This window comes from Sebastes fasciatus, chromosome 9, assembly GCF_043250625.1.
Source record: "Sebastes fasciatus isolate fSebFas1 chromosome 9, fSebFas1.pri, whole genome shotgun sequence".
Taxonomy (NCBI): Eukaryota; Metazoa; Chordata; class Actinopteri; order Perciformes; family Sebastidae; genus Sebastes; species Sebastes fasciatus.
In genome coordinates, this window is record NC_133803.1 from 2,818,158 (window position 1) to 2,844,462 (window position 26,305).

Genomic DNA, 26,305 nt, shown 5'->3' on the forward strand with positions numbered 1-26,305 from the left:
ATATGACAGATATCCTTTTAGGGTGACTTTAACTTCTGACTTTAACTAACCTGGTTTCATTGTTTAGTGTTGATAAACCCAACTGTTGGAATTCTTTTGAAAAAGACATTTTCAAGTGAGCAGACACAATGTTGTTGTTTAATTAACTATCATCAGTTACAAAGACAGACAAACAAGAGTTGGTAAAATGGTACAAGCTCAAAAACTCTTTGTAGTGCATTAACAAATCATTCGTCAAATGCAAATGAATATCTTGAATTAGCAGGGGAGTTTAAAAACCTGAACATACAAACAAACCTAAACAGGTTTTTTACTCAAAATTTTTGCAACGCAAAATTGAACCAGAGCACAACATGGATGCCTTTAGACGTCCTGGCTTCGTCCTTGAGGGGGATTTGCTTTTCCTTACTCAGTAATCCTCTGGCGTGATAGGTGCAGTGATCTCTCTGAAGTGACGGTGGCCCCTGACCTCCATCCTGACCCCTGACTCCTCAACCCCCTGTCAGCTCGCCCCTAACAGAGCGGTCTCCTCCCCATCTGGATTACACCGTCTGACCGACTTAACAGTGATTTTCTTTCTTCACACGAGCGAATACTGTCGGCTGTTGAGTTAGAACCTTTCCATGTCGCTTCTGAGTGGTGAGGTGAGGCTGGGTGGTGCGTTTGTTGACTAAATCTACTCACATGACAAAATGAATTGTGTGCTTTACATGGATTTCGTGGAAATGTAATCAGTTCATGAGAGGGAATTCATGTCGGGCAGACGGACACCTTTACAAATTAAGTCTGATATATAAAGTGGCGTTGAGTGTAAATTAGTTTATGATGACCTGCTTCACTCTGTACAGTAATCTGGTGCTTATAGGAGTTCAGCCGAGAGATTGGCTTAAGGCTGGTTTACATGTGGGTTCTTGAGTCTTTGAGTTTGTATATGTTCATTTTGTAGACATGTTTGTGTGACAAAACAACCGACAAAACTTGTTTGGGCTTCCATTTTCTCATTTTTATATGAAAACCAAAAGATATTAGCAAAAACACATCACAACAGCATGAAACCATTAACCAGTCAAACATTTTCATTTCAGCTGTTGAAGAACACAATATCACCATTTCACCTATTTTTTATTGAGGCATTTGGATACAGTCTTTGACTACTATTCTTTCTTCTGCACTTCTGTGTCATTCCTACCGCGGCTTTAGACACCTCATCATTTTAAGCCCTATTCTGAATATTTAGCTAATTCTTAAATAGTGAAAATAACCGGCAGTCCAGTTTTCACTAGGGGTAGGAAAAAAAATCTGAGTAACATGATGTCATATCCGTTCCGTATCCTTTAAGCAAAACAAACCGCAGTCGGCCGAGAGCCGAAACAAGAAAGTAGAAAGCGGCGAAGGATCCATGTGGATACGACCTGCGCCCTCACATATTAAATCCAGCGTGGTAAACACTACACATCCAGTAAAGGATGGAAACACTTTGGGTTTCACACATTGCAGGAAAAGCAAAGCTAGACATCACGCTAACTCTGACATTTATGTTAAATTCATTCAAATGACCCCAATCAAGCTGGCCATGGATGGAAAAGAGAACGGAGCTGACGGGAGAGCTAGAGACCACCTTGGAGAAGTAAGCGGAAGTAGACACGTGGGACTGTCTGGTTTTCAAAATAAGGTGTTAACAAAAGGAACTGTACATTCTAAATACATCTATGGAAATAAGATTGATTGGATTATATTCACCAGAAGTATAAAACATTACATGTCCCTTATAAATCAAAAAGAAAATACCACTAATTTGTGAGGGAAATGTCTTTATTCTTTGGTTTCTGGGTTGCTGGGAAAAAAATGATAATGCCTGACAATGACTGATATATTTGACTTCAGGACATCTCTGACTACATCCATGCTGGAAATCAAACATTTTACTCTATCTCACTGTCATCATCATACTGTATTTTACTGTAATTTAGATATTTTCCATAGAAAAGTCCCTAGAAGGGTATGATTCTTTTCCCCATGATCTAGTGTTAAAAAAGTTCACAAAAATCACAAGAAATCGTAATATTGAATCGCAAGTCTTGCAGAATCGCAATAATTAAAAATCGCAATACATATTGAATCGGCTTCCAAGTATCATGATGTATCAAATCGGGAGATAGGTTACCTCAAAAGTCTGAAAGAAAGGAAAAGTGTTTGTCAGAAGAAACTAAGATGGTGTGTTTTATAAGGAAAGTGTATCAGCCTTATTGTTTCTCTTGAGACACCCAGTTTCTGCTGGTTAACAACCACCAACAGGCTGATGAACTGCATGAGGATGTTTTTCAGGCCAAACTGTTTTATATTCCTGGCCGTCCTGCAGGCTTCAGCCATGAGGAAATATCAGTCCTCCTCGCTGAGTTTTCCCACTGCGCCTGGGCTCTTGTGAAAGCAACACCACTCCCTCCCTCCCCTCCTCGTTTCTGGTCTTTAATTTCAATTAGCTCTGGCTGCTGGTTGACTTTGATGGCATTAGTCTCTCCTCCCAGCCTCCACACTCATCCCTCTACTCTCGTCTACCTCTGTTGGTTTTGGGAAAGCCGGTGGCTTTAACTGCTGCGATCAGAATCTGAATACTTTGCTTCCACTTCCTGCCAGCGTCCAGCCTGCCTTGCAACCCAACAGCCGTACACGCACACAAACACACACTGCAGACTCTGTACGGTCTGCAGTGGCTGTTTATGGGAAAATGTAGGTGGGCCGTCCTGCCTACACACAATTAAATGATTGACAGGAAAGAGAACATCTTCTGATGTTTCCTGGCAACAAGATGCTCTTAGGACTTGGACTAAAAACCGCAACACTAAGGAAGAAACAAACTGATGTTTTCGACCTTCAGACGTCATAGTTCCACCTGTCTTTTACTGCAGGTGAGGTGAACCCATCATTGAATTCGAGACTTTAATTCTAAATGTCCGAAATTGTGTGAACGCAAATGAGGTTTTTTGAAACTATTAATGTGTGATGTTCATCTGGAGATGATGACACTTATAAAGGTACATTTAAGGACAAGTACTGGTAATGGCTACTGTAATTTGCTGTAAAGTAATTGTTTCACTGACAACAGACTCGAGCAGAAAGTTTGCTTGCAAGGCTTTAAGAGAAACAAATCAGTTTAAAGAATTATGGTCAGGTGACAGCAGCGAACAGTCATATTAAAGTTGAAATAAGTCAATAAATTTCCTTTCAATTGACTAGTTGATTAACTGGTGTGGATATTTTGTCGGTTATCATTGCTGTGAAGTCACACTACCTAAAAGCTGGCCCACACCAACAGATTTTTCAAATCTTAACAGATTTTGAAGATGTGAGAGACCCCACACATAACGAATGAACACTTTTGTTCCTGTAGTGTGTGTTGAGCAATGATTTGGCCAAAACAGCACACCACACTTTTAACAGATTCAATCATGAACAACAAGAGTCCCAAAATCTCTCGCGATCAAATGTGACTTTAGTGTAAACAAACATGGTGGACGACGGGCAGGAAGAATCACAGTTGTTAGTTTTTGTACTACTTTGTACTGAAAATTCACGAGTCATGGAGACATGTTAAATAAAACTTGTGGTGTTGCCACAAATTGGTCCTTCATTTCTGAGGCCCATCTTACTACTACTTTATGCTTTGCGTTTTGCATTTGCCCATGCGTTAGCCACGGCCGCCATGACGGCGGTGGTTGTCCTTCCTTCTTCAGTCAGCTTTGTTCTCAATTGGCTGTCGTGCTTTCCCACATGACTGCGTCATCGGCTGTCCTCGTGGTTCCCCACACACAACAGGATATCCCATCGTAAATATTGAACATGTTTAATATTTATGATTTGATGTAAAAAAAAAAACACTTAACATACCTCACACTACAGGAATATCTGGAAAGATAATCTTGTCTTAAGTAGTAAAAATGTCCATCACAACACAAAGTTCCGACCCGTTCTGTTATGGGACTATGACATTTGTAAATGATTTGTAACTGATGATTTTTTTATTGATTTAATCTCCAGATAACGCTCTTGAATAACCACAAATTGTAGTAGGAAAATAGGGAATCTAGTCCATCACAACTTCCCAAAGTCCATGGTCTTTAAATATGCTGTTTTGCTCGACCAACTGTCCAAAACCCAACTTTATTAATTTTACAGTTTTAAAACTGTTATTTAGAGACATCGATGGGGACAGATGCCCTGACAGTGACAGCAGAAAGACATTTTCCATTGCTGATAGACTTTACATTTGAGCTCAAACTGCAGTAAAGGAGTCGGTGTTTGCTCTCCTGAGCTCTGCTGTCAGTCTCAGCTAGCATTTGTGTGTTTATGTACCATCACAGCCTGCATACCTCCGCCTGCCTGCCCTCTTTACGTGAAGAGGACTGGTTTCACAGCTTTCCTGTCAGACTGTGGTTTCACACCTTCATCTGACGTCGCTCCAACACATTCAGGAATTTACATTTAACCATCGGCTGCCTCCGAGCAGTTTACGCTTCAAAACTGACACGGAACTCTGGAACCATCTCCAGTTACTTAGCTGCTAAAATTACTGGGTCTCACATAGACAGAAATGTGGGGAAAATTCATGTTGGAAATAACAAAACTTTGCTTTTATTTGCAGTATGTTGGGCTTATTAACTGGACCTTTACATGACAGCAAAATATCTTTCATAGCCCATGATAAAGATGCCAGTCATTAAAATAATGTCTCATTGACTGTGCTGGTTTGGAAAGGTCTGGAGAGCAGGTTAGATCATTTTTATTTCATGAACAGTTGGGAAATTAGCATTTAACGTGTGTTGTGCCAACTATAAGGTGTTTTTGTTTTTTAATACGTCCACTTCTGGTTCCACTTGTCTTGCAATTCATATCACTTTTGTTTTCAGCTGGTTATTTGTATAATTGAATAATGTTAAATTAGAGTGATATCATCTAGTTGTCATGTAGAGGATAAAGTGTTGATAAAATGAAAGTCTAAAAAAGCAGAAGAAATGTCCAGTAAAGATGAGGTCAGTGTGTAGTTTACTGTTCTCTCACACTGTTGGGTTTCCTTTAAAGGTCTCATATTATGCTCATTTCCAGGTTCATAGATGTATTTTAATGTTGCACTAGAACATTTTTACATGCTGCAATGTTCAAAAAACCCTTTATTCTTCTCATACCGCAGCCTGAGTCTGCCTGCCTCAGAGCCTAATTCAGCCTCTGTCTGAAAACCCCTGATTCACAGCCTGTCTCCTCCCACTCTGCTCTGATTGGTCAGCGTTTTCTGTCAATCAAACGTCCTCAACAACACAGCGTCACTATCTCCCCCTCCCTCCCGGAGAAGCTCTGGAGAGAGAGGAGCTAGAATAAAGTTTATAAACCACTTTAAAGTTTATAAACCAGAAACTTCACCCAGCGCACGTGACCGGAGGAATCTGATCAGAAATCGGCGACAAATGATGAACATCTGCGGTCCAGATTCCAGGTTTTCCTGACGGTTTCTCTCAGGTAAATAATGCTATTTATAGCTCTGTTAGTTAGCTCAGTGTTTACCTCATGCATCAACTCTGTAAACCGTAAACATACACTCTGTTTTACGTTTGACTTTACAGATCCATCTGTGAGAAATGACCGACAGAATCATCCCAGAGGAGAGCAGACAGCTGAGAGCAGATAGCTGAGAGCAGATGGGAGATACAGAGCTAACCCGTTAGCATGTAGCTACATGCTAACGGGTTAGCTACATGCTACCGCTATGACACGGTATGTAAACACAGCGACCATCAGGGTGGAAAATAGAAGATGTGAAACAGTAGTCAGTTCATTATTTCTGCTAAAAGATAAATGTATGGAAGATCAGAGTAATGGTATATTATTTACAGTAGTAGCTGTCTCTGTTACCATGACTACAGACCACCGGAGCTTAGCTTATCATAGTTTACCGGAGCTGAAGACTTTCTCCTGTACCATGTTAACTTAACTGCAGGTGAGATGATTACAAATGCTGTGAATAATTAATATTGTCATCTGTCAACTCAAATAAAGTTTGACTGTGAAACAGAAATGTGTTGTGTTGCTTACAAGTCACTATTTACTACCTGTAATCTGCTACATGCATGACATCAAATATATATAATATATAAATATCATCTGTTTAAACAGTGTAATTACATAAAGCCTTTGTGAAAGAACATGTTATATTTAGATGATGGGAGTACATGAAGCCTGTTCTGCTGGTTCTTGCAGACTAACAGTAGGAGCTACTTTGCTCAAGTTCGGTTGAGGAGGAGAGACAGTGACGCGCTGTGGGGCGGGGTCAGCTACTGAAGGTTCTGCCCTGGTTCGACCAGGAAACCCTTACATGGCTTGCATTTCTCTAATGACGTCAGAAGAGAAGGAAAAAAAGCAAAGTGATTTTCTACACCCATTTCCGGACAAACGGAGCAGGAGAAAAAGAGAGGATGGTCTTTTATGATACTATGGTGACTTGTAGACACACTGGGGACAGATATTGATGTTTAAAAGACATGGAAAAGTGCATTTTGCATAATAGGTGACCTTTAAATAACTGCTTGGTGTGTTTTAGAGTGTAAACAGTCCAGAGCAGAGGCAGATGTACTGCAGCTTTTACTGAGGCTGACTGGATGACAGGCTGGCGGTTCTCTACTGCGTTTCTTTTCTGAACTCTACTGCGTTTTGTTACTGAACTTTACTGCGGTTTCTTTAGAGAACCACAGTAAAGAACCGCAGTAGAAAACTGCAGCAGAGAACTACAGCAGAGAACTGCAGCAGAGGACTACAGCAGAGAACTACAACAGTTTTCTAGCGCAGAGAACTACAACAGTTTTCTGCAGCAGAGAACTACAGCAGAGAACTACAGCAGAGAACTGCAGCAGAGAACTACAACAGAGAACTGCAGCAAAGAACTACAACAGAGAACTGCAGCAAAGAACTACAACAGAGAACTACAACAGAGAACTACAACAGAGAACTACAGCAGAGAACTGTAAAGAAAAGCAGTACACAGTAGAGAAATGCATTTCTTTACTGTGCTCTACTGTGTTTCTCTACTGTTCTCAGTTAGAAAGGCAGTACACCGTAAAAAACACAGTAAAGCACAATTACATACTTGTAATTACTTATATTTTACACTGTTATTATTATGAGAAACACAGCACACCTTAACTTGTCATGGGCATTTGAGTTTATTTATTCTTGACCTTGGGTACTTAATTAATTAATTAAGTATAAGTCAGGGACCTGGCCGGGTCTGATTTTCAAGACTTGTTCCACCCCAGCACCGCGACATGCAGTACCGTTCCCATCCCGCCGCCCACACATATGACAAATTAGTTCTGCAACCTGACCCGTCGACACAAGAACCACGGCCCAACCCGAAACCGCAATTCCTATAATAAGCATGTGCTGTTCAAATAATTTGGTTAGGCAGCACATTAAGTGTGATCATTTTGGGCCATTTCATACGTATGGAACTAAGATGATATATTTTAAAATGAGAATGAATAGGTTTAGCTTATTCTGATAATATTGAGCAGTACATCTCCACAGTTAACGTGCCTGTTTGAAGCGTCACTCATATTGCAGCTGAGAGCTGAGTCCTCTCGGTAAGATGGAAGATATTGTCGAAGTTGCAATAAACATCCAAATCGTCAATGCTGAAGTTACAAAAACACCACGATCTTATGATCTATTTATATGATGACAGGCATGCCCAGTTTACCAGTTGCACCGCTGAAAATGTCTGAATAATGCACGTTGTTGCAGAGATAAGCAGTTAACTATAACGAGAGAATAGCGTTTATTTATGAAGCGTTAGTTATTTCTCTCAGTAATGTTGGTGGCAGTGCAGCTGAAAGTTATTTTATCGGACAATTTGCTAACGTAACACTACTCGCCCGTATGAGTTGGTGTTTCTAATGTGGAGCGTCGTAGAGCTAACTTGAATACGATAACGAACGTCAATGAGTTCATTTGTTGATCCATAATTTAGCCAGCTGACTAGCAAAACAATTGATCGGTTGTAAAGTTATTTCTTACACGTCACTTACCAAGACTGGTCCTCTGTCTCAACTAGGACTACTAACTAACGTTACTGCAGTCTGTCCTCTCTGTCTCAACCAGGACTACTAACTAACGTTACTGCAGTCTGTCCTCTCTGTCTCAACCAGGACTACTAACTAATGTTACTGCAGTCTGTCCTCTGTCTCAACCAGGATTACTAACGTACGTTACTGCAGTCTGTCCTCTCTGTCTCAAACAGGACTACTAACTAACGTTACTGCAGTCTGTCCTCTCTGTCTCAACCAGCACTACTAACTAACGTTACTTCAGTCTGTCCTCTCTGTCTCAACCAGCACTGCTAACTAACATTACTTCAGTCTGTCCTCTCTGTCTCAACCAGGACTACTAACTAACGTTACTGCAGTCTGTCCTCTCTGTCTCAACCAGGACTACTAACTAACGTTACTGCAGTCTGTCCTGAAGCGTCTGTGACTGTTTCTGGTAGAGACGTGCAGGATATTGTTGTTAGCGACTTTAGACGTAATTTATTCGTTTAACTTTTATTTAAATCTCGAGGAATCATTGAGGACATGCCCTCATTTTCAATAATGTCCAGAGTACAATTAAAACTCAATAAATACTCACACACACACACACACACACACACACACACACACACAAACAAATAATTAACAAGAAAACAAACAGACAAAATCAGAACACAGTTAAAAACGGTTACATTAAAGAGTAAAATAGTTGGTTAACATAGTTTTAAATTGACCTGTTGGTTCAGTTGTGTTATAACATAAGTAAAATGTAATGTGATATATGATGGCCTGTTACGGCTTTATAAATAAATAGAAACCAGGTCCTGTCACATCTTGCTGTTAGAGAGGCCCAGTGTAATGTAATATAATGGAACTGCATATAAGGCCTGTGTTTATCCATACATACATGCACTGCATAGATGGTGTACAGTTATCAGAGTTGAATAGTCACTTCTATTGCTATTGGACATATTCAGCTCTAGTAATCATTGGTCATGAAGTAGCTTATAGTTTCTAGGAGGAACAGAAGCCGTCTCACTGGAGAGCACGCTGAGCAACTCTGCTTTCTGCACCACAGTCTGCTGCTGCTGAATTAGGTCTAAAACTGAGACTCAAACTTCAGCACAAATTTAAGTTTTGCTTGTTTTGTTTTTTTTACGCTTTATAAAACGTCAGAGATATTGTTTATTTATTTATTAAAATTTCCATTTAACTTTATAAGAAGCTTAGAGCTCCCTGCACTTTTTTATTTTAAGATAATGTTGAAAATTGTCTTCTAATTAAACATGCTTTAAGGCATTTCAACAAAGTTTTGTGTTATTCCCATTTTTGACACCAAGATTTTCATTTTTACTGCAAATGTATATCGGTTCAAAATATCCGTTATCGTTCTCCTTGACTGCTAATAATCGGTATCGGTCCTGAAAAAAACATTGGTCGATCCCTGTTCTATACCGCTGGGCACATTTCTACCGTTACACAGAATATACCGTCATATCGGCCAACTCTACCACCCGCGAATCACCGTTTTCCCGCGAGTACCCGACCCGATGCAGGACTGTGTCATATGTTGCAGCATGTCTGCAGGAGGTGGTGGACAGATGTTAACAGCATGATCTGCTCCATACATGTCTTCAGTGCTACTCTTTCCTGTTTGTGTATTTTTTGCATAATTTTATATTTCAACCAAAACGTTTCCCTCTATTTCGGGGGTAAAGCATTTTATCTATTTTTTTTCCAGCTTTTTGCTGTTTCCACTCAGCTGTTAGAATTCATCATCCTTCACATAAAAATAGTTGGATGAAGAGCAGAGCCCTGTTTCACTTCAGTTCACCCTTGTGTGTGGGAGATCTGTTTTTCCCTCCGTCTGTCTCTTTTTCTTGGCACCGCCTCTCCATCCATAAACGAGGTGTGTGTGTGAGTGTGTGCGTGTGTTGGACAGAGAAGGCTGCAGCTGTTTTTTCGCCAACCTCGTGACCGCTCTCAGCCCCCGTCTTCGGACATCTATTTTCTCCTAGTCTGTTCTATAATAACTCAGCGGCTGAATCCCCACCGCTGCCGGTTTTCCTCTCCTGAGGTGGAGCTGAACACACACTCTCTCTCCCACACACACACACACACTCTCACTCACTCTGAAGAGCTCTGAAGAGCTCTGCTGGTCAACTCATCAACACAATTTTCCACACTGTTCTTGAGTACATTTTCCAGCTGAGTGTGTTACTTTTGGCGGCAGCAGGGTGGTGTTAGTGTGAAGCCAGTGGAGTCGGTTCAGACCCTCCTCACTCTGCTGAAGAGCTGCTGTTCACTGCTGTCCTTTGACCTCAACAGAGCAATGTTATCCTTTTTTGACCTGCAGTATCGGCCTCATCATCGGTCTGTCCAACACTTTGGTCCAGAGTGTGAAATCTGCTCAACTTCTGGTCAGATCTACATCAAATTGACTCTGGCTGTTCCTGTTCTTTACATTTTTGGCTCCACTTTTTGGGGTATTTGGTAGAAACATTTCAGCCAGCCTGGTAGTAGTAATAACATTAACATACCACAGTCTAGATTCCAATGTGCTGTGTAGTAAACCCAGTGGTGGAAGAAGTACTAAGATCTTTTACTCACGTAAAAGTAGCAATACCACGGTGTAGAAATACTGTCTTGTATTCAAAGTTGTCCTTGAGTAAAAGTACAAAAGTATCACCATCAAAAAATACTTAAACTACCAAAAGTAAAAGTACACTTTATTCAGAATGGCCCATTTCAGAATAATATATATTATCTTACTGGATTAGAGTTATTGATGCGTTAATGTGTTCATCACTTTAATGTTGCAGCTGGTAAATGTGGAGGTCATTTTAATGACTTTATATACTGCTGGGTAGCTTACCCTATAATAATACATCATTATTTATTAGTTGATTTATATTTTTCTATTATTCTGAATCTGTTACCTCTGAGATGTAGTAAATGTGTGTAGATGGAGTCAAAGCATTAAGATACTATACTATAAGATGGAAATACCAAGGAAAGTACAAGTACCTGAACATTATACTTAAATACAGCACTTCATTAAATGTACTTAGTTACTTTCCAGATTGCATTAAATCATCAAACCTTCAATGACTCAATAATTTGGCATTGCATTTAGATGAAATGTGTAATTATCTTATCTTGAATTTCCCTCGGGATTAATAAAGTTTCTATCTATCTATCTTATCTATCTTATCTATCTAATCTAGTCAAAATCTGAAATGTGTAAAGATAAAGCTAAAGTGGTAATTTGGTCAGGAAACGTATGTAGGGAACGGGCCTCTGGTGATTTGCAGGTGAAAAGATGTCAAGATGATTTTGTTGAAAAGGTTTTTTGGTGGCTTGTTTACTTCTGCCTACAACCTGGTAGTTTTCCTGGTATCCCACCTGTTTGTATCTCTATCAGTAAAAGTTTTAAGTGATGCTATCATATATGACTTAAAACATGTTTCTATGGTCAAAGGTCATGGCTAGGTTTCAGATTTGCTGCCTCCATATATGAAGCAGCTTTCAATATTCCGACGTCGGGAGTTTTATTTAGTTCGTTTGGCTGCTGTGTGAGCTGTTTTTTCTGCAGTATCTCTGCAGACTATAAACGCCAGTCGGTGTTTGACTCTGCTCTCTGGGTGTGAATATTAACTCACTCTCCTGACGTCTGCCTCCTTGACTAAATAAAGCCTCCTTTGAGGAGCTCTGTGCTGTCAAATAAAGAAGCTTCTGTGTTGGAGGGGACGAAGAGGAGGAGGAGGAGGAGGAGGCTCCGACTGTCAGCCACACTGCTCCACTTATCTCTTTACAAACAGCAACAAGCCGCAAACACACTGACATCAGCGAGGATCTAATGATGAAGCAGATTCATGCCCAGGAGTCCTTGAGGACAGTCTAAGGGTCTTTAAGGTGGTTCCATTGGTTCTTAAGGGGGTTTTAGGGGACTACAGAGGATGCAAGTGTGTGTCCTTGTTTTCATCAGTCCTTAGAGGAGGTTTGGTCTTAACGAAGCTTCCATTAGTCATTGGATGTAAGGCTTCATTGAGAGGATGCAGGGAGTCATTGGATGTAAGGCTTCATTGAGAGGATGCAAGGAGTCATTGAGCGGATGCAAGGCTTCATTGAGAGGATGCAAGGAGTCATTGAGAGGATGCAAGGAGTCATTGAGAGGATGCAAGGAGTCATTGAGAGGATGCAGGGAGTCATTGAGAGGATGCAAGGAGTCATGGAGAGGATGCAAGGAGTCATGGAGAGGATTGAATGGATGCAAGGAGTCATGGAGAGGATGCAAGGGGTCATTGAGAGGAAGGGAATCATTGAGAGGATGCAAGGAGTCATTGAGAGGATGCAAGGGGTCATTGAGAGGAAGGGAGTCATTGAGAGGATGCAAGGAGTCATTGAGAGGATGCAGGGAGTCATTAAGAGGATGCAAGGAGTCATTGAGAGGATGCAAGGAGTCATGGAGAGGATTGAATGGATGCAAGGAGTCATGGAGAGGATGCAAGGGGTCATTGAGAGGATGCAAGGAGTCATTGAGAGGATGCAGGGAGTCATTGAGAGGATGCAAGGGGTCATTGAGAGGATGCAAGGAGTCATTGAGAGGATGCAAGGGGTCATTGAGAGGAAGGGAGTCATTGAGAGGATGCGAGGAGTCAGTGAGAGGATGCGAGGAGTCCTTAACTGTGTTAATGGTCATTGAGTAGGTTCTAGTGCTTGTTAATAAGGTTCCAATGATCCTTGAAGGGATCTAGTGGACTTTAAAGAGGTTCCCGTGGTCCTTAACGGTGTTCAGTGGGTCTTTGAGAAAGTTCTGTTGGATGTTGAGGAGGTTCTGGGAGTCTATTTAAGGAGGTTCTTTTGGTTTTTAAGGATTTTAGTCTCTGGTTCAATGGTCCTTGAGTGATTCTAGGGGTTTTAAAGGAGGTTTAACTGATTTGTATTACACTGTAGCATTGCTCATCTAGAACAAAGATGGTGTAACAAAGCAGTCATAGCTAGTAAACAAATCACTGTAAAAGCCATTTTATTTGAAAACATTTTGGATGTGTTTTCATTAATAGAAAAATATCAGTGGTTCTAATTTAAAAGAAAACATTTAGGTATTATTTTTCTGTACATTAACAACAAAGTAAGCCATCTCTGTGACACATGCAGCTTATACTTTTTGATTCACTGATGCCATGTTCTTCCATGTTTACCTGACAGCAGTTGTTCAAGCCGCACACGTCACTCTGTTTCATTTTGGGAATTCGAAGTCGGTCACTTTCTTGGAAAATAGCAAAATTGGCCTTTCTACTCTTGTCATCTGAACTTGAAGTGGAGTGGAAACCACACATATAAACAACGTAATCAATGATGGAAATGTTCCAGTGTAGTCCTGTAAAGTCATGAATAAGTGTTCCATAATCATTGAAATATAAGAAGCATTTTTGTTTGATAATTCTCGTTTGTCTCTGACAGGTCGGCGGTTGTGATGTTGGTCTGAATCTGACCGGCTTCCTCTGCTTCAAGACTACATTTCCCATGGAGCAGTGCACTGACACACACACTGTTCTACCATGGAGCCACCAGTCAGGTATGGAAACACACACACCAGTCAGAGTGTATTCCAGCTCAGTTCTCTGCAGTCAGTGTGTAACGTCTGCAGGATGTGTATTGTGGTCACATGAAAAACATTACTGGGTGGCTTTACCTTGTGTCTCCAACGCACACACACACACACACACACACACACACACACACACACACCAAACATAAGTGAACATAATTTTTTTTTTGTGGTACGGGCACCAGTGATTACTCCTTTTTAAAACTTGATTAGCCAATCCCTCTCCCCCCTCCTTCTGCTCTTTGAGGAGATTAACCCTTGACCCCGTTGCTGAAGGAAGAGCTGGCCAATCAGGAGGCTTCCTGGCTTTTAATTACAGGCTCTGATTGAGTCATTGGAGCTGTCATCTGGTTTGATTAATAACCACAGAGCAGGAGAGCAGGAAGAGCGGTGATTACACCAAGCCCGAAGGCTGCATCTGGAACTGTGTGTGTGTGAGATATAGGTGAAGTAATGCCTTGCAAAGAGGTGTGTGTGTGTATGTTAGTGCTAATATCTCCATGTGCGTGAAAGGTGAAATCATGCCTTGATGGGAGGAAAGATTGTGTGTGTGTGCATGTGGTGTGGTGTGTCTGTTTCTGGTTCAGAGAGTCTTGAATGTTTTGTCTATATTAAAAGGACACGTTTGCAAACCTCTTTTGATATGCAGTTATGGTAGCAAGACTGATACTGATATTTGTTAAGTTTTATTTAATTCATTTCTATTTATTTCATTATGATTTTGTCTATTTTTTTTAATATAACCTTTAGAATTTGTTATATTTCCGTATTTCTCGGTCATTAGACTTTTAAAGGGTAACTTTGGTATTTTCCATCCTGGACCGTTTTCCCATGTTTGCATGTCTAAATGACTAACAGGATGTTCAGTTCGGTATTAGGGATGCTAATTTTGAAAAAATGTCTTAACCGATAACCGACAATCGTTAACCGATTATTAACCGTTAACCGACAAGATTTGTGCCTCGCATGCAGCGGTGTACCAGCTGCAGGAGCACAACAGATATTCATTGACAGGAGTCCAGTTCACCGTCCAGGAGCGTTAACTTAGCAGCTACGATGCTGCGTGTAGTGTCGCGAGTCACTTTCCCAGTAAAAGTCTCCACCGCACATTTAGTTTAGTTTAGCAGGTTGTCAGCTGTGTGTCTGCCCGGTGTAACTTTAGCGAGTGGCCAACAGACCGTGTGTGTGTGTGTGTGTTGGCGGTGAGTGTGAGGTTGTTGGTGGTGTTCTAGCTGTGATCGTAGGTGTAGCAGTGTGTGTACAGTTTATTTGTTGGTGAATAAATGCTACGAAACTACAACTCCTCCGCTCAAGAGAGCCAGAGACCGGAGCCAACTTCCTGTATCCTGCAACTCCGGCTCCGCCTCTTAAGGTGGGCTGTTAAGGTGGACCAGCTTTTCTCCTTAAAGAGACGAGCCGCTCCTCTGAGCTTTTGAGTTAATTATTAACATTTCTTTTAACTGTTTTAACCGATAGCGTTAATCGGTTGAAATGCTTAATGTCGGTTAGCGGTTAAACGGTTAATTATGGACATCCCTATTCGGTATGCAACATCCTTACGCCATGAGACCCAAACAGCTCTTTATGTCTACTACGCGCATGTGTGGATCAGAAATTCTAGAGTGCGAGTTACCCGGAATGCTTTGACAGCGCACTATCAACTCTAGAAGCGCTTTAGCGTGCTCGTCGCTTAGCCCGGTTAGTCAAACTCAATGGATTTGTGCCTGTGCTGAGCTAATGTAAACACTGATCCATGTTGGTATCTGATGCTTTCTGTTAGGGCTTCTTGATTATGGCAAAAATCATAATCACAATTATTTTGGTCAATATTGAGTCCCCGATTATTTAACACGATAACTCATTGACTTTGGAAACTTAACGCATTTAAAAGAGGATTTTGTAGCCTACATTTTAAAGTTCAATGCATCGATGTGGTGCACTTTGAGAGCAAAATGAAGAGGCTAGATCTATGAAGAACGTTGTGCTATAGTAAATAAGTTATTCATAAACACATTGGTTATATGATATGAATGGTGATGGCCACGGCAAAAAGTCACACCCACGAAGCGTGGTAAACAAGTTTTCAAGACGGGTGGGTTCGCTCCGTCGAGCGGGGCGAAAGCACACTGCTGTAAAGGAAAGGGATGCGCTGGATTTATAACACAAGACAAAATCATGCAAATGATGATTTCAGATTTTTTATTTTCCATTGTAACTGGCTTAGCATGTTAGTGAAGTTAGTCTATTAGCTGTGATGAAGTCAGTTTGACTTCACTGCTGAGTTTTGGAGAAGTCTGTGCCGGTGTGTTGAAACGAGGCAGATTGCTGCCTTTTGTTTCAGGATGAGGTGACTCAAGTGTCTGAGTGTCAGAGCTCGCTGACAGACCTTCAAACAGAGTCGGCCAGTCTGCAGCACAAAATCACTCCCATATGTCCCTCAGCAGCCTCCGCCCCCACACCCATACCGCCATGCACGCTTCACCCACACACTGCAGCCTGGCTCGGATCAGATCGGCCCGGCTCAGCTTACAGTACAACCGGGCATACAGACGACATTAGGCTACATTCAGTTTTTAAGTACAGATGATTTCAGGCTGAATCCACAGAAAATGAAATGAAATTACAACTGCAGATTGTATTACAAAGTAAATCCTACTGCAAAAATGGTTTGTCAATGTAATTTTACATCCCAATATAAATATACACTGAATGTCCACTTTATTAGGTACACCAGTACAGTCTAATACAATCCAATACAACTGTTCTGCCATAAATTCTACTCTTATGATGCCTATAATGTTCAGGTTTTTGTTGAAGCTGTCATAGGAGTTTTAGATAATATAAATATGTTTTAGCATTGAGCTCATAGTTTGATGTTTTACTGGACTGCATTATATTGAGAGGTGTTTCTAATATTCTGGTAAGTAAAGAGGGAGGACAACACATTCAAATCACCTGAATATATAACTGAATGTACATATTTGCAACAAAGGCAATAAAAACTGAACATTCTAAACTGTGTAAAGATAGACGTTATGGCAGAGCTGTTGGATTGTACAGGTGTACCTAATAAAGTGGCCACTAAGTGCATATTGTGATACTTTTTGTTGTTAACCAGGCATAAGTGATTGTTAATGGTTAACCTAGTGAATTAAAATGAGCAGAAATGTGATGTATGGTGTATCTTTACCGCCATTCAGCGAACGCTTCCCCCCCTTAGTGTCTGGATTCTGCTGTTAATCAGAAAATCTGCAGTCGGGGTCATAAATTCCTCAGACACTCCTCTGACTGAGTCACTGTGGTGAGCTTTCAGTCACAGCTTCACTCCTTTTATTTGGTTAAGGTTTTAAAATGAGCAGTATCTTAGGTGAATAAGTCCTGAATGTGGAGGTCTAATTTGGCAATATTGAAGTCAGAATCATCAGATGTTTTTTAGATTGGACGAGCATCATTTAAGGGAAGCTGTATGCTAGATTATTAGCAGTTCTGTAGTACATTATTATTACAACATGGGATTGGACGAATAGAACTGGGCTGTCTTTGGTCTCTTCTGCTGATGTTTCAACTGGGAAAAACGTGGCGGCTATTCTGGAAAAGAATTGCTTTTGTTCTGTTGTCTTCTTGTTGTTGGAAAAGAAGAAGTCAGAATTGTCTAAAATCAGTTTCTGGGAATATGTGAAATGATAAACTTTATGCTGCATTTTATGTCTGAGTTTATATTTTTTCATTTTTTAATATTTTTCAGGAGGTTTTATGATTTTTGAGAGACGGTGAATCCTGTCATTATTTAAAAGGAAACGTCACTAATACAGAGGTTACACAGATCACTTCACTTGATTTTTAGGGCAGCAAATAAGCCATTAGTCTAAAAAGTTCAGAGTATAATGGAAGCCACCTGTTACAAGTTCCCAGAGCCCAATGAGACACGAAAATGCAAAATACTCGCCTTCAAATATTTTGCATCAAAATGAATAGTAGAAAAAAGCAGATATCGAAATATGAAAATTAATATTAAATTGTGAAAAAAAGCAGTAGAGAACTCCGCCACAGAGAAAGTGACACAGTTTCCTAACAGCAAGCATTACGATTCGTCATTGCACGTCATTTATACTCTAGGTTTGTAACAGAAATCATACGTTTTATATTAGAGCCACTCAACTGCTTAGCATTATCGGCCAATATTCAGCATTTTGCCGATTATCAGTATCGGCATTTTTTTTAACCGGTAACCGATAAAATGAATTAATTTATAAATGCGCTACTTTGGCTCGGATCAGCCTCCTCTCTGTTTCAGCGCTCTCCACTGTGAAGTCTAGCTCAATGTCCCGCCTAGAGCACTATCTGATTGGTTAGCGGAGCCGTGTCCTCTCGGTAAGACGGAAGATATTGTTGTGTAAGTTCCAATAAACATCCCAATTCTTTATGCTGAAGTTGCAGGAACACCACGATCTTATGATCTATTTATATGCTGACAAGCATGTCCAGTTTACCAGTTACACCGTGGAACTGAAACCTATTTTAGCTGCTAATTTGCGAACGTAACACTACTCGCCCGTATGAGTCAGTATTTTTACATGAACGTTTACATGAACAACGTGAGCTGATGTGGAGCATTGTAGAGCTTGAATGCGATAGCAACAACAATACGTTCATTTGTTGATCCATAATTTAGCCAGCTGACTAGAAAAACAATTGATCGGCTGGTCCTCTCAGTCTCAACCAGGACTAACGTTACGGACTAACGTTACGGACTAACGTTACGGACTAACGTTACGGACTAACGTTACGGACTAACGTTACGGACTAACGTTACGGACTAACGTTACGGACTAACGTTACGGACTAACGTTACGGACTAACGTTACGGACTAACGTTACGGACTAACGTTACGGACTAACGTTACGGACTAACGTCACTGAGTCTGTCCTGAAGCAGCTCTGACTTTTGACAGTTGTGTTATAATATAAATAATATGTAATGTGATATATGATGAAAAGTTACAGGCTTTATAAATAAATAAAAAGCAGTTCCTGTCACATGTTGCTGTTAGAGAGGCCCAGTGTAATGTAATGTAATGGAACTGCATATAAGGCCCGTGTTAACCCATACAGACACTGCATAGAGTTAAATAGTCACTTCTATTGCTATTGGACATATTCAGTTCTAGTAATCATTGGTTATGAAGTAGTCTAGTTTATGTGAGGAACAGAAGCCGTCTCACTGGAGAGCACGCTGAGCAACTCTGCTTTCTGCACCAGTCTGCTGCTGCTGAATTGAGACTCAAACTTCAGCACAAATTTACGGTTTGCTAGTTTTATTTATTTTTACACTTTATAAAACGTCAGAGAGATATTGTTTATTTATTTATTAAAACTTTCAGTCAACTTTATAAGAAGCTTGGGGCTCCCTGCACTTTTTGTTTTAAGATAATGTTGAAAAGTTCTCTTTTAATTAAACATATGCTTTAATGCATTTCAATGAAGTTTTGTGTTATTCCCATTTTTGACAGCAAGATTTTTATTTTTACTGCAAATGTATATCGGTTCAAAATATGGGTCTCCTTGATTACTAATAATCGGTATCGGTCCTGAAAAAAACATATCGGTAGATCCCTTAACGATACGATACGATTTCCATGGTTCCGATACGATTCAAGGACGATATTTGGCTCATCTAGAGTGATACGATACGATTCAATGATTTGAAATCAATACAGTAACTTTTTTGCCAAAGATTCAATCAGTGTGACTGTGAAATACATATGTGATACTGGACAGAGCAGGTCAGGATTCCTGTAAGGGAATCAGGGATAAATTAATTATGAATATAAACAAGTAAACGATGATTAATGGCAAATACATACACCTTTTATTTGAAAATAATAAAAAGTGCAACTGCAGGACCTGCTACTTCAGTTCTCAAGATACAAGGCAGTGCAATATTTAACACTACATATAATAAACCAACTTCTATTCAAGTTAAATGAACAGTGGTTTAACCTGCTGCTTCTATCCTCATTTTCAGTATTAACAGTAGAGCAATAATACAGAGATCAACCGCTGATAGTGATCAAACAGCTGATAGTGATCAAACAGCTAACACTAATCATTCCTACAAATGCTGTTTAAATAATCTGCTGATAGTAATCAAGTAGTCCACCTTCAGTGTTCATTTAGGGTCTTTTCATACATGAAAACATATGGAAAAACCTTTTAAAACTACGTTAGACTAACGTAGTTACGTAATATGTTATATATATGTAATATGAAATATGTATAAGGTTTTATTGTGGTATGAACAGAAGGAGTGGATCTGGTCTGCGCTGCTTTGTCAAGGTTGAAAGGAGTAATAAAGTTTGCTGTCTTGGTTCGGACCACGGAGCCTCCGCGTTGTGGTACGCTATAGTGTATGTATTGAATATGTCCAACCACGTTCCGGAAAAAACTTACGCCGCTTGTTCACTGTGTAATATTTGCATTGCGTGAAAGTTCTCATGACAAATACAACGGTTAGAAAAAATTGATTGACGTGAAAATTAATCGCACAGAAAAAACGCCTCTGGTGTGTAATGGCCTTAAGTCAGGCTATCTCTGCTTCTGTTGCACAAATTATGACAATTCTTCCTCAAATCTTTCTTTTGTGTCCCCCAACTTTACAGAAGTTATATCACCTGATCTGACACACATTGTAACTGTAATAACAATAGTAATTTTATTTATGTAGTACCTTCCAAAACAAAGTTACAAGTGCTTTACAGCAACAACAAATAATAAAAGTAAATCAAATCCCAAAACATAAGATACGTATAAAAATAGGGCTGTCTAAGTTAACACGATGATAATGCATTATTCGCATTCGTTAACACCACTAATATGTAATAATCTTACTAATCGCTTTAAGGTTGTAGCAGCTCAGTTTTAAAGCTAGAGTGAAGATACTGGCGTCATATGAAACTAGAAAAACCTAAGGAATCCATGTCAGCATATTGTTTTATGCTTAATACAGTACCTGTGAGGGTTTCTGGACAATATCTTTCATTGTTTTGTGTTAATTGATTTACAATAATAAATATATACTGTACATACATGTATATTTCCATAAAGCAAGCAAGCATTTGCCCACTTCCATGTTGAAAAATGTTTTAAATACTTGATATATCTCCCTTTAAAGTACATTGTGAACAGATAAAAAAGGTGTGATTAATTTGCGATTAATCCTGATTAAATATTTGAATCTATTGAGAGTCCTAATAAAAAGATAAAATCATTTCAACAAATAACATCAGTTAAGAAAAAGATACAAGTGAGTTTTAAGAAGAGATTTATAAGAAAATGCGCACACACACACACACGCATACACATGCACAATAATACACAGCCTTCTTCTTCTGGTCTCACATTAGACAACATCATTCTTCCTGACCTCGTCACTCCATCTCTAAGTCCTCGACTGTTTTTAGTGGACATTTTGAGGTTGAAACCCAGAAAATCAACTGCTTTCAGAGCCTGAATGTACACAGAAAGACTGTTTCTTTTTCTCTTTGCCTTTATGTATTTCTGTCCTTTACTTTACCTTGATCCCATTTTGTGTGTCTTGTAGCCTTTTTTGCCCTTTTTTTTGTGTTCGTCCATAACTTTCTACTTCTGATTATACATCTGTATTTATTATTTTTTCTGTTTTCAGTTTAGTTTTTCAGCCTCTTCTTTACACACAAACTTATACACGAGCACAGGACCACCTATATCGCTGTGTCATCCGTGCACGGCTCTGTGGCCTGGCTGTAGTTTCCAAGGCGACACGGTGGATGAAACCATCCGGCCTCCCTTCACGGAGTCCGGTCTCTGACCAGACCACCCACCCACACACACACACACACACACACACACACACACACACACACACACACAGGGCCAATATTCTGTCTGCTACAATTACAGCTATATTTTAGTTTTATGTTTTTTTTGTCTCTGGGGAAAGCTGTCTGAGCTCCAGTCGTCTCTCCAGTTTCCACTCCTTCATACTGGGATCAGACCAGTACAGCCTGATGGCAGCAGCTGAGGCAGAAAATGACTTTTTTAAAACAGTAAAGCCAAAAATACCAGAAAAGAAACTCAACATCCGAGTCTGATCAGCTCTGGATGCTGGTGAACTCAGACAACTGGTTCTAAAATGATTGACAGCAGACAATGGCGAGGAGGCGGTGCTTAACATTAAACTTCTTGTCTCTGAGATAGAGGTGACAGTTGTTCTCACAGTCGGTCCACAAAGAGGGCGCTATAAGAGCTGTGACTTCCTTGATTGTGTGTGTGTTTGTGTGTGTGTGGTTGTGTTGGGATGTATTTTCCGTTACAGTTCATGAAAATGGACTGTTTTGTTCTTGGTTTTAACATTGTAAAACTCTACAATGTTACTTTACATCCAGGAACAATACAATAGTGTCCCCTCTTTTGTTTTCTTCTGTCCTGTGTCTCCTCTGTCTCCGTCTTTCACGGTCTCTACCGTTGTATCTGTATCGGTATCTGTAACTCAACCGAGCCGACCAACCTCGTGATGTCACAGGCTATAGAGTACTGCAACATGGCGTCGCTCTTGCCACGAAAGATGAAACAAAGCTGCTTTTTTCTTTTAAATGCTGACATTTGTCATGTTTGCTATATAATCGTTCATTAGAGTGAAAATCCCTTTAGTAAACCAGCTTAACTTGGTTGATGGTTGGTATATGATGGTTTGTTTACCTCCCCTGAAACAATTTTACCAGCGTTATTAGGAGCTTGGTTCTGTCTTATGTGTTCTTAGCAACAGCAGGAGCTAACTGGTTTAACTGGGAGGGTTGCGTTGTGTAGGGAACCTTCCAGTCCTCTTGTGTCCGCTCCCCTCATCAGTGTGATTTATGATCATAATGTTGTTTTTATGGTCTTGAGTGTGTTTGCTTTATGACTCAGCTGTGGGACACAGGCAACACTGTGCTGGTGATGGATAGACCTGTTTCTATGGCGATTAGAGTGATTAAAATCACCTTTAGGGAACCACATTGTACTGGTTGATTACTTAATGACTTTGTGGCGAGGGCCAACGTCCGTTTGTCTCTGCATGTGTCCACAGGGTGGCCGAGCAGCATCAGTACCAACACTGACTGACTAATCAGTAATGGGTTTATATTGATATAAACTGAATACTGTGACATCAAAGCGTTCACTTCACATGGACCTTAAACCTGCGTTGCCTCCGTGGATGCTGGGTAATTTGTGTTGCTGTAACATGATAAATGAAGAGGGGAAAGTGATGTTTTAGCTGCAGCTGCTCGGCCGATCTTCTCTTGGCCTTTAATGAAGTTAGGCTTCCCTGCTGCCCGCTCTCTGAGCTGCACACACACCCTCATAGTATTCATGTGTGTGAGAGACAAACAAGACTCAAACACTGCCAGGTTCAATTCCCTCTGAGATCACAAAGACTAAAGATACATCCACACTAATACAAACGATCTCCATCCAGACAAGTGTTTTGGGGCTGTTTCAGAATTAATCTCCATCCTTACTACCACGCCTGAAATAGCATGTCACATGACCATTCACGTACACTGGGCATGCGTGTGCCGATGTAAACAGGAAGCAGCACTGGCTACGGAAATTGATGCAAAGCGCTCAAATAATAGCTTGCCTCCTGCACATGGAGGCATTAGTAGCATTATAAAATGTAGAATTTAACTGCACAACAGCTGCTAGCAGAGACAACTGGGTCAGCAAAGCTTGTAACTCGTTATCCATGTTGAATTTACCGCCGGTTTGTCGAGGCTGATGTTGTTTGTGTTCTTCCGGAAAAGGTTCACGTGATGGGGCGTGATGAATCAGGGAAGGGCACCTCACGACTGATTAGATAAGAGAGAGAGATAAGATATTTCCTTTATTAGTCCCACGATGGGCATATTTGTAATTTGATAAGACTGGGGATGCTAATTTTGCAAACAAATTCTGACCGATAGCAGTCACTCATTAACCGATCATTACCCGACAAGCTTAGTGCGTTGCATGCAGCTGTGCTGCATGGTTGTAGTGCTTAACAAGCCGCCCAGCTGCAACGATAACCCAATGTTCAGACAAGTTAAATCCATCATTTATCACCAGCTGCAGTGTTTGAGCAAAACGGACAACTGAGTCCCCAGTTCACACGTCCAGGGGTTACTGTAGCAGCCACGATGTTGCGTGCATTGTCATGGGCACATGCAGCAACTTTAGTCTCCACAACATCAATTAGTTTAGCTGCGAGGTTGTCAGCTGTTTGTCTGCCTGACGTACTCTGTCAGCACGGCGTAACGTTAGCGCTTGTCTGGTCGAGAGAGAGCGTGTGTTTGACGGTGAATATGAAGTAATGTTATAGCTGTGAACATAGCAGTGCAGTGTGTGTACAGTTTATTTGTCAGTGAATGATAGCGACAACTCCTCAAGACCCAAGCCTAGTTCCTGTGTCTTGCTTGCTGCCTGCTGATTAAAGGGAAGGCGGTTAGCCTTGAAGCTAGCAACACATCCAGCTCAGGCTCACTTAAGGTGGGCTGTTAAGGTGGACCAGCTATTCTCCTTCAAGTGACAAGTCGCTCCTTTTGAATTTTGCTCAGGTTTTATTTAATTTTTAATATTTCTTTTAACCATTTAACTGATAGCATTAATCGCTCAAAATTCTTAATGTGGGTTAATGGTTAACGGTTAATTATTAACATCCCTAGATAAACCCCAATCAAGAAGCGAAACGTGACTGTCTGCGTCATCGCTTTCAAAGGTCTCCCGGAGTTTTAAAACTAAAACGGGAACAGCAGCGTTTTCAAACGTCTCTGTTTTAGGGGCTCGATAACGAATAGTGTGGACGCTAAGCATAAACATAGCAAAAGTTATACGGTTTAAAATGAAAACATATTAGTCTGAATTAAACATTTAAAGTTCAGTTATGTACAAGAAGCAAAGATCATTTGCATTATACAGGTCTATATAAAGTCAATATTTACCTGTAATCTAATAGATGAAGCAAAACACTGTCAGGGTTGTGGGGTCAATAACCGCTGTGGCCACCAACACAAGAAGTTCCACCTTTCCTTTCAAAATGGTTTAAAAGTCATCCTCTAAATGTTACGTCATCAACAAACTCCATAGTAGGAGAAGAGTATTCCAGATGGATTTATAGGATTAAATAAAGGATGATGATGATGAAGAGGAGGAGGCAGAAGATGCAGGGAGGAAGAGGCCCGCAGTGCCGCTCACCGCGGCTCAGGGTATTCTGGGTATTCTTATGCTAATCCATCGCCGGGGATGAGGCGCAGAGCAGCCAAGCAAACAATGGCAGTGGAGCCAGAAAGTCTGGCCTGCAGTCTCCCAGGCCCTGAAAGGCATGTCGGGCAGGGCGCCGACACCAACGGGGAGGCTGCTGCTGCAGCACCCAGAGGCCCGCCTGCAAGGAGGGGCCCCTGGAGGGGACGGGGAACGGGGCCAAGATGGAGGGAGAGAGGGAAAGAGAAAGAAGAGGAGAAATGAGAAGCAGAAGGGAGAGGAGAGGAGGAGGGAGAGAAATGGGAAAGGGAAAGCAACAAATGGAGAATGGGGAAAGAAAGAGGAGGTAAGATGAGGAAAAAAGAGAAGGAGAGAGGGAGGGAGGACATAAGAGACAGAAATGAAGAGGGGAAAGACTCAAATAAAGAGGGAAAAGGGGGAAATAAGATACTGGAAAGGAGAGGTGATGTGGTTGAAAGAAATACAAAATAATGTCAGTAAAAGGGAAGAATAAAATCTTGCTGCCTAGTTGAGCACATCCAGGCTACCATACCTTGGCTTCTTCTCTTGTGATGTGATCATCTTCTGTGGTCTTGTAGCTGTAACTTATTGAGGTAGAAAAAAAGTCAGATCATTACAAGAACTGTCCAAACGTTATAGAGCTGATATTCTAAAAACATTGTTCCACAAGACTCTCCTTGTAGACTCAGAACTTACCTGAGGATCTGGAAGATTTGAGGTTTTCTTCAGTATCAAAGTAATCCAGCGATGGTTGTCTGTACATCCATGAGTACACCGCAAACAGGAATGGCCAATAGCTAATTCAGCCTACTTGTAATGAAGATAGTTTAAGGGGCGGCAGTTAATCCAGTTAGCTAAGCAATAGGGATGGGAGATTTTATTGATACCAATGCCATTATCGATTCTGCTTTTCAGTCCCATTCTTTATTGATTCCTGATCAATAATCTGTTTGGAAAAAAAAAGTTTTCACACATTTTCAGCGTCAACGCAGCTCTTTTATTATCTGAGTCTGAACACTGTGTCCAATGTCTGCCTTTTATAAAATTTGAACATTTTAAATTACAATGCTCTTTTTCTTAAAAGGATATACTGTAACTTGGAAAACAAATATAGAAATCGCACGCACAGTCTGTGTGCGCTTTAAGCTGTACATCAAATGACATATAACTAACCTCTAGGAAAGCAGGTAACCTACCAAAATTCAGCCCGACATTTTGACGTTTTTCTAACATTTTATAGACTAAACAATTCATCAATAAAAATCATATTAATTGGACAGATAAGAGGCTAGGGATGAAACTAATACATAAAAACAAGCGGTCTCTGTCCATCCCTTCACCTCGCTGT

The 26,305-nt window shown here is 40.6% G+C and overlaps 1 protein-coding gene across 3 annotated transcripts in view; it reads left to right on the forward strand.

The window, feature by feature from the left end:
- Window positions 1-26,305, forward strand: part of LOC141773452 (bone morphogenetic protein receptor type-1A-like) — an 83,551-nt gene that overhangs the window by 19,572 nt on the left and 37,674 nt on the right. For 2 of the 3 annotated variants that reach the window (XM_074645322.1, XM_074645324.1), the window contains exon 2: window positions 13,536-13,650. The gene's annotated coding sequence lies outside the window, so the exon portion shown is untranslated. Of the gene's footprint in view, window positions 1-432; window positions 645-13,535; window positions 13,651-26,305 lie in introns of all 3 variants that reach the window. The other variant, XM_074645323.1, reaches the window with a different exon arrangement.